The sequence below is a fragment of the Bufo gargarizans genome, unplaced genomic scaffold (genome assembly GCF_014858855.1).
Source record: "Bufo gargarizans isolate SCDJY-AF-19 unplaced genomic scaffold, ASM1485885v1 original_scaffold_1027_pilon, whole genome shotgun sequence".
Classification (NCBI taxonomy): Eukaryota; Metazoa; Chordata; class Amphibia; order Anura; family Bufonidae; genus Bufo; species Bufo gargarizans.
In genome coordinates, this window is record NW_025334205.1 from 141146 (window position 1) to 150940 (window position 9795).

Genomic DNA, 9795 nt, shown 5'->3' on the forward strand with positions numbered 1-9795 from the left:
GGAATGGGGTTGGGGCATGTTCCCCACATGACAATCGGGTGGCTGCCACAGCAGCCCCTTCCATACTAAGGTCCCTAAGGACCACAGCATGGAAGGGGTTATGTCTGCAGTCTGCACCGCTCTGCCATCCTGAAAAAAGAGGGGGGTGTAGAGTAGGGAGAGAGACATTGCGCCGGGAGGAGTTACAGAGAATCGTCATCTGAGCAGCCTTCTGTGCACAGGAAGCACAGGCTGTAGAAGGAAAAACGAAAAAAATAATAATAAACACAACGAATTGGAGAAATTATTTTCTCCACAAAATAAATGAATTAGTGTAAAAATGTATTTATATATATCCCTGAAACAGATCTCACAAGCGGATCCAGAAACGCCAGTGTGAAAGTAGCCTTACATTGATGGTGGCTGCATGCAATTTTACATCAAAGTGTAAGTCTTCTCCAAGGTGACAGACCACAACTCAGAAATCTAAAAGTTCACACCTGCCACGTAGGCCTATATCTACATATATACATCTAAATACAAATCAGCAAAATCGAAGAGAGTAAAAATCTTGATCTGAGCATTTACCCCACACCTTATATATCTCCTCAAAATAAACGGTAAAATTCCCATCTTTAGTCCTTTACACCTTCTTGCAATTTTGTAACAACCATGAACTTCAGGAAAGCAATGCATGAAGTGTTCACTATAACTAGTACATTAGCACAGGCTTACATACATATAAAATCGTAAAAATACCAGATCAAGGGGTGCAAAATTCCCAAATATCACAAATGTGATGCGGTTTCTCATCGCCTGCATATTTGCTAAAAAATATAAACCTGACAGATTAAACTACTAATATTACATCATCTACATTTGTTCAGAAAGCCATCTATAAAGATACAATCAAACTACTACATTCACTCGCCTCAATATTCAAGCAGGTCTGTGTAACCCTGGTTTCACACCTAAGCGTTTCGCAAACGCGCGTTTTTATGCGCGATTTTGTCGCGCGGTTTTATGCACGTTTTTTTAATAGTAAACGCGCGTTTGGGTGATTGACAGCAGTGTTGTCCAAAGAGTCTATGGTCCAAACGCGCGTCAAACGCGCCCAAAAAAGCTCCTGTACTTGTTTGAGCGTCGGGCGTTTTACAGCGCGTTCAAACGCGCTGTAAAACGCAAAAATGTGAACCAGCCCCATAGGGAAGCATTGGTTTTCATGTGTTGCGCGTTTTACAGCGCGTAGGAACGCGCTGTAAAACGCTCAAGTGTGAACTTAGGGTAAGGGCTCTTTCACACTTGCGTTCTTTTCTTCCGGCATAGAGTTCCGTCGTCGGGGCTCTATGCCGGAAGAATCCTGATCAGTTTTATCCTAATGCATTCTGAATGGAGTGAAATCCGTTCAGGATGCATCAGGATGTCTTCAGTTCCGGAACGGAACGTTTTTTGGCCGGAGAAAATACCGCAGCAATCCTGAAGACTTGCCGCAAGGCCGGATCCGGAATGAATGCCCATTGAAAGGCATTGATCCGGATCCGGCCTTAAGCTAAACGTCGTTTCGACGCATTGCTGGATCCGACGTTTAGCTTTTTCTGAATGGTTACCATGGCTGCCGGGACGCTAAAGTCCTGGCAGCCATGGTAAAGTGTAGTGGGGAGCGGGGGAGCAGTATACTTACCGTCCGTGCGGCTCCTGGGGCGCTCCAGAGTGAAGTCAGGGCGCCCCACGCGCATGGATGACGTGATCGCATGGCACGTCATCCATGCGCATGGGGCGCTCTGACGTCATTCTGGAGCACCCGGGAGCTGCACGGACTGTAAGTATGCTGCTCCCCCGCTCCCCGCTCCTACTATGGCAACCAGGACTTTAATAGCGTCCTGGCTGCCATAGTAACACTGAAAGCATTTTGAAGACGGATCCATCTTCAAATGCTTTCAGTACTCTTGCGTTTTTTCCGGATCCGGCGTGTAATTCCGGCAAGTGGAGTACACGCCGGATCCGGACAACGCAAGTGTGAAAGAGGCCTTAGGTATTTCGTTTTTTGCGTTCGTATACGCTGTTAACTTCTTTTGTTAACAGCGTCTAATATACCTGCTACCTGGTCCTCTGGTGGTCCCTTTTGCTTGGATCGACCACCAGAGGACACAGGCAGCTCTGTAAGTAGCACCAATCACCACACTACACTACACCCCCCCCCGGTCACTTATTAACCCCTGATCACCCCCCTGTCATTGATCACCCCCCTGTAAGGCTCCATTCAGACGTCTGTAAAACACGGACCCTGGCAATGTGCTTTCCGCATTTTGCGGATCTGCACATTGCCAGAACTATACAGAAAATGCCTTTTCTTGTCTGCAATTGCGGACAAGAATAGGACATGTTCTATAGGCTCTACAAATAACGCAGTGTTTGCCCGATCAGGCCTGATCACTGCAAAAACCCCGTAAAATCACTGTGGCGCTATAAAGATCACTTTTGAGGGGCATGGCGAGTTCATAGAAGATTTTTTTTTGGGGCACAAGTTAGCGGAAATTGATTTTAGTTTTTTAGTTTTTTCTTACAATGTCTCATATTCCACTAACTTGTGACAAAAAATAAAATCTCACATGAACTCACCATACCCCTCACGGAATCCAAATGCGTAAAAATGCCCTGTGAAATCCTAAAGGTACTCATTGGAATTTGGGCCCCTTTGCGCATCTTGGCCGCAAAAAAGTGTCACTCATGTGGTATCGCCGTACTCAGAAGTAGGGCAATGTGTTTTGGGGTGTATTTTTACATATACCCATGCTGCGTGAGAGAAATATCTCAGTAAATTGATAACTTTGTATAAAAAAAAGTAAAAAGTTGTCATTTACAGAGATATTTCTCTCTCCCAGCATGGGTATATGTAAAAATACACCCCAAAACACATTGCCCTACTTCTCCTGAGTATGGCGATACCACATGTGTGACACTTTTTTGCAGCCTAGGTGCGCAAAGGGGCCCAAATTCCAATGAGTACCTTTTAGGAGGGCATTTTTAGACATTTGGATTCCAGACTTCTTCTCACGCTTTAGGGTCCCTAAAATGCCAGGGCAGTATAAATACCCCACATGTGACCTCATTTTCGAAAGAAGACACCTCAAGGTATTCCGTGAGGGGCATGGCGAGTTCATGTAAAATTTTATTTTTTTGTCACAAGTTAGTGGAATATGAGACTTTGTAAGAAAAAAAAGAACAAAAAAAAAACTTCTATGAACTCGCCATGTCCCTCACAGAATACCTTGGGGTGTCTTCTTTCCAAAATGGGGTCACATGTGGGGTATTTATACTGCCCTGGCATTTTAGGGGCCCTAAAGCGTGAGAAGTAGTTTGGAATAAAAATGCCCTCCTAAAATGTACCCATTGGAATTTGGGCCCCTTTGTGCACCTAGGCTGCAAAAAAGTGTCACACATGTGGTATCGCCGTACTCAGGAGAAGTAGGACAATGTGGTTTGGGGTGTATTTTTACATATACCCATGCTGGGTGAGAGAAATATCTCTGTAAAATGACAACTTTGTATAAAAAAATGGGAAAAGTTGTCTTTTACAGAGATATTTATCTCACCCAGCATGGATATATGTAAAAATACACCCCAAAACACATTGCCTTACTTCTTCTGAGTACGGCGATACCACATGTGTGACACTTTTTTGCAGCCTAGGTGCGCAAAGGGGCCCAAATTCCAATGAGTACTTTTAGGATTTCACAGGGCATTTTTTACGCATTTGGATTCCAAACTACTTCTCACGCTTTAGGTCCCCTAAAATGCCAGGGCAGTATAAATACCCCACAAGTGACCCCATTTTGGAAAGAAGACACCCCAAGGTATTTTGTGAGGGGCATAGCGAATTCATGTAAAATTGTATTTTTTGTCACAAGTTAGTGGAATATGAGAATATGTAAGGAAAAAAATAAATAAAAAAAATATCATTTTCCGCTAACTTGTGCCAAAAAAATAATAAAATTCTAGGAACTCGCCATGCCCCTCATGGAATACCTTGGGGTGTCTTCTTTCCAAAATGGGGTCAATTGTGGGGTATTTATACTGCCCTGGCATTTTAGGGGCCCTAAAGCGTGAGAAGTAGTTTGGAATCCAAATGCGTAAAAAATGCCCTGTGAAATTCTAAAGATACTCATTGGAATTTGGGCCCCTTTGTGCACCTAGGCTGCAACAAAATTGTCATACATGTGGTATCGCCGTACTCAGGAGAAGTAGGGCAATGTGTTTTGGGGTGTATTTTTACATATACCCATGCTGGGTGAGAGAAATATCTCTGTATAATGACAACTTTGTATAAAAAAAATGGAAAAGTTGTCTTTTAGAGAGATATTTCTCTCACCCAGCATGGTATATGTAAAAATACACCCCAAAACACATTGCCCTACTTCTTCTGAGTACGGCGATACCACATGTGACCCCATTTTGGAAAGAAGACACCCCAAGCTATTCCGTGAGGGGTATGGTGAGTTCATGTAAAAAAAAAATTTTTGTCACAAGTTAGTGGAATATGAGACTTTGTAAGAAAAAAAAAAAAATACCTTAGGGTGTCTATTTTCCGAAATGGTGTCATTTGTGGGGTGTTTCTACTGTCTGGACATTGTAGAACCTCAGGAAACATGACAGGTGCTCAGAAAGTCAAAGTGCGTAAATTGATTTTTTTGCACCATAGTTTGTTAACGCTAGAACTTTTACCCAAACCAATAAATATACACTTACTTCAATTTTTTTTTATTAAAGACATGTAGAACAATAAATTTAGAGAAAAATTTATATAGAAATGTAGTTTTATTTGAAAAATGTAACAACAGAAAGTGAAAAATGTCATTTTTTTGCAAAAATTTCGTTCAATTTCGATTAATATAAAGAAAAGTAAAAATGTCAGCAGCAATAAAATACCACCAAATGAAAGCTCTATTAGTGAGAAGAAAAGGAGGTAAAATTCATTTGGGTGGTAAGTTGTATGACTGAGCAATAAACTGTGAAAGTAGTGTAGTGCAGAATTGAAAAAAGTGGTCTGGTCATTAAGGGGTTTAAGCTAGGGGAGCTGAGGTGGTTAAAGTCAATGGGTCAGCAAAAAAAAAACTGAATGCATACGAAAATGCATCCGTATGTCTTCCGTATCCGTTCCGCTTGTTGCAGAACCATCTATTGAAAATGTTATGCCCAGCCCAATTTGTTCTATGTAATTACTCTATATGCTATACGGAAAAACGGAATAGAAAAACGGAACCTAAACAGAAACACAACGGAAACGAAAAACCGAACAACGGATCCGTGAAAAACGGACCGCAAGACACTGAAATAGCCATACGGTAGTGTGAAAGAGTCCTTACCCTGAGCTCTTCTGACATAGGTTTGTGTAAAAAGTTCTATTACCGTATTCTTCATGAAATAATTCTGGAGCATCTTTTCTCAGAACTCGGCCTAAATGTGCCAATCCTCTGTTACTACTGGAAATGCATAAATAAATTGACAGCTAACTGTTACCTGTTAGGGGTATGTCCCACATATGGACAGTGCCCAGTCACTGTTGATACCCCCACTGCCAAGGAGAAGAGTAAAACCCAGCTGTCAATGTATTCATACATTTCTAGGAGGAGGAATGGCACAATGCAGAGGTGTTAGACAATATGATCCAGAATTCTTATTTCAGGGGAATATAAGTATTTACTAACATTATTCAGGAGAGATAAAAAAAAATCTAATCTGCCACTAAGGCCTCATGCACACAACAGCATTTTTTCACGGTCCGCAAAACGGGCTTCCGTTGTTCCGTTTTTGTTTCCGTGTGTCTTCCTTGATTTTTGGAGGATCACCAGACATGAAGGAAAGTGAAAAAAAATCCAAGTCAAGTTTGACTTGCAAATGATAGGAAAAAAACAGACACGCATCACGGACGCGGATGACAATCTTGTGTGCCTCCGTGTTTTTTCACGGACCCATTGACTTGAATGGGTCCGCGAACCGTTGTCTGTGAAAAAAATAGGACAGGTCTTATTTTTTTCACGGACTGGAAACACGGATCATGGACGCGGATGACAAACGGTGCACTGGCCGAGTTTTCCACAGACACATTGAAAGTCAATGGGTCCGCAGAAAATCACGGAAAACGGAACAACGGACACGGAACACAACAATGGTCGTGTGCATGAGGCCTAAAACTGATACTACGGAACCTCTAACACATAGCATAGCTCTCTACAAGATAGTGCGGAGTGCAACAGAGCTTTGACGCCCGGCTATACCAGATATTCTAGCTGTGGCATCTCTATTAGGACATCACATATGACAGACATCTTTAGCAGTTGTCCTTGGCTGAATTAATCAGACCCTAGACATATTTACATCAGGAAACCTTTATATACTCAAAGTACTAAGTATCGATGAGGAGTAAGGATAACCCATCCATCAACAGCAGTTTTGATGATCTCCAGACAAAAACAGTAATACTTTGAAGTATGTTGTAGTTCAATTCCTCAGAATTGCCCCCAAAGTGCTCTCAGCAGAATAAAGGGGACATTTACAGGGACTGTATTCTGTGAGTGTGACTGTGCCGCTGCCGTCACGAGGACCTCCTTATCAATTAGAAGCTAAACTTGGTGATGCCTTGGACATGTCCATGCCTTATCTGAGCTTCTAATGAGCTCTCACTATTCTGAAATACATGTCCGCTTACCCAGTGATGCAAGGAACTGGTTGGTCTCCATTATCACGTCTTCATACAGATCCTTTGGAACTCCTTGGTTCTGGTGTCAAGAGCAACAGAGGCAGGACCTCAGGCCATGGTCACCCCTCTGAACAAGTGAAGACATCAGGTAGTCTTTGCACGTGGTTCTGGAGGCACAGAGATATGTAGGGCAGTCCAGAATCATTAGCAGATAAACCTCTCACCTACTCATCATACCACTTATACTCATACATCAAAGTTGTTTCGTGGAGAGTAGATTGTTGGTGCCCCGGCACCCAGCACACATGTCCAAAATCCCGGGAAGCTACACCCATGCACATATCTAAGGCCTCTTGCACACAAACGTTTTTTTTACCGTTTACATTCAGTTTTTTTTGTTCCGTATATGGTCAGTATACGGAACTTTTCATTTCAATGGATCTGTCCAAAAAAGGAAGGTACTCTGTATGCATTCCGTTCCGTTCAAAGATAGAATGAAAGTACTGTTATATCAGGGGCCAGCTGTTCCGTTCCGCAAAAAAACAGAATGCACACGGACGTCATCTGAATTTTTTGCAGACCGCAAAATACTGAAAAAGCCATACGGCTGTGTGCAAGAGGCCTAACCATGATATAGTCTCACATTACCAGTAAACCAGGTACATACCCAACATCCCTAAAAATTACTATCCAGCTCCGTACCACTCTGGCAGCTACTTGTGCACATTATAAGCTACCACATTGCACAGCCAGCTTCTCCACCCCAGTACATTACCAACCAGCCTACATCTGCATGGAAACAGCCAGAGAAAACAATGGGAAGCTTATTGTATACATATAATGTCCTATATCATATGGAGCTGTAGTATAATAATGGTATAATGTACAGTAGTTTATTGTATTTTCAGGATTTCTAGTGTAATAGGCATATCATGTAAATATATCATATGGAGCTGTAGTATAACAATGGCATGGTATACTGGTATATTATATTATAGGACACCGTTTTACAATAATGGTATGATGTACAATAATACCCCACAGGGGCAGTTTGATAATAATGGGGTAACGTGCTATACTACTCTATGCGAGGTGGGTTTGGTGTATTGAGCATATGAAGTACACCATTATATCCTCGTAAAGTGTAATATAATAGTGCTATTGGGGCGTGCGGTATCCTGTATATCATGTAAAGCAGTATAATAACGGTATAACGTGCAGCAATGACAGCTGACTCCGCCCTCACCCTGATAAAACGCTGAGATCCTCAGAGCTCTGCTCTTCTTTCTCTTCTTTGTGGAAAAGCACTGGACCGGATATTATACTTGCTGTTTGACATCTACTTCCCATTTTGCGTTCCACGACTTATCCGGAGTTGCATTCCAGCTGTAGTCACGTGGGACCTTATGGCGTGACTAGAATACAGTTGCTCCTTGTAGGTATGCTGTCACGGGAAAGCCTAGAATGTATTGGCCTCTTTAAGGGCATGACGTCATTAGATCATTTAACTGCTTCTTCCAGAGTAAGAGCCGCACTGCTGTGTCCTCCTGAGCAGGGGGAGTGCAGGCACCAGTGCTGTGGTCAGTGATCTCTGGTGAGGGGTCTGGGGGCTGTATTTATATGTAGTTTGTAGGGGAGTATATAAGAGTTCTGAGAGCTGCTGAAAGCTCTTATAAAGTCACCTACAGTTACACTGCTCACCAGACATCCCCTTGCAGGGTATATTTAACTCATTAGTGCCCCCTCCACACGGTGGTTGTGCCTCCTTTAGTACCCCCCTCCACACAATGGTTTTGCCTGTGGAGTGCCCCATACCACACTGTGATTCTGTCTGCGGAGTGCCCCCCCCCACACTGTGATTCTGTCTCCAGGGTGCCCCCCCGCCGCCCCCCCACACTGTGGTTTTATCTGAGGAGTGCCCCCTCCATATGGTGGTTTTGCCTCTTCTTTCCCCCTTCATAGTATTTTTGCCTCCTCTGTGCCCCCTCCACACAATGTTTTTGCCTGCTTAGTGCCCCCTCCACACTGTGGTTTTGCCCCCTCCGCATGGTGGTTTTGCCTCCTCTGTGCCCCCTCCACATGGTGGTTTTGCCTCCTCTGTGCCCCCTCCCTACGGTGATTTTGTCTCCTTAGTGCCCCTCCTCACATTGCCTCCTTAGTGCCCAATCCACATGGTGGTTTTACCTGCGGAGTACCCCCTCCACATGGTGGTTTTACCTGCGGAGTACCCCCTCCACATGGTGGTTTTGCCTCCTTAGTGCGCCCCCCCCACAACCACATTGCCTCGGGTTTGCCTCCTTAGTGCCCCTTACACATTGTGGTTTTGCCTCCTTTGTGCCACTCACACTGTGGTTTTGCCTCCTTTAGTGCCCTCTCTTGACGGTGGTTTTGCCTTCTTTAGTGCCCCCTCTAGACTGTGGTTGAGCTGTAGATATACCAAAGAAGAAAGGGATGCAAATGAGCTATTAACAAGCTCTGCCTCTAATGCCTCCAGATGTAAGGCAGCTGTCCTATAAGTCAGTGTTCAACCCTTTAACTAGGCCTTGAGACGTGACTTGGGTAATAAACAAGCCAGCACCTCATCTGCAGCTGTTTTGGGGTGATTGCGCCCTCATCAGAGCAGAGCAGACAGTACTGGTTTAACTGGGTGAGAGGCCTAGGTCAGGTTTTCGGGGGTACTATCTCTCCTTGGAGAGAGCCCCTTAATCGGCACAAGGAGAATTATAGGCCATACATGGTCCTGCATGACTTTCTTCCCAGAATTCCAGAGGAGCATGTATGGCCTATACGCTTCCTCACACCGATTAAGGCGCTCTCCCCAAGGAAAGATAGTATCCCCCAAAATATGCCACAAAAACACAGCTCTATAGGTAAAGGACAAGTAGGACTCCGTAAAGAAAGGTATAAAAAAAAAACACATCTGGATTCATCTGTTCTATAGACAGATGAAACTAGAGCTCTTTAGCAATGCATGCCAACATAATGTTTAGGCCTCTTTCACACGAGCGTGACGGATTAGGTCCGGAAGCGTTCAGTGAAACTCGCACTATTTTGCAAGCAAGTTCAGTCAGTTTTGTCTGCAATTGCGTTCAGTTTTTTCCGTGCAAGTGCAATGCATT

The 9795-nt window shown here is 43.7% G+C and overlaps 1 protein-coding gene across 4 annotated transcripts in view; it reads right to left on the bottom strand.

Moving 5' to 3' along the window:
* Nucleotides 1-7983, bottom strand: part of LOC122922893 (gastrula zinc finger protein XlCGF57.1-like) — a 31169-nt gene extending 23186 nt beyond the window's left edge. For 2 of the 4 annotated variants that reach the window (XM_044273651.1, XM_044273649.1), the window contains exons 1-2: nt 7923-7983; nt 6686-6843 (exon numbers count right to left, since the gene is read on the bottom strand). The gene's annotated coding sequence lies outside the window, so the exon portion shown is untranslated. The remainder of the gene's footprint in view (nt 1-6685; nt 6844-7922) is intronic. The other 2 variants (XM_044273652.1, XM_044273650.1) reach the window with 2 other exon arrangements.
* Nucleotides 7984-9795: the final 1812 nt, after the last annotated feature.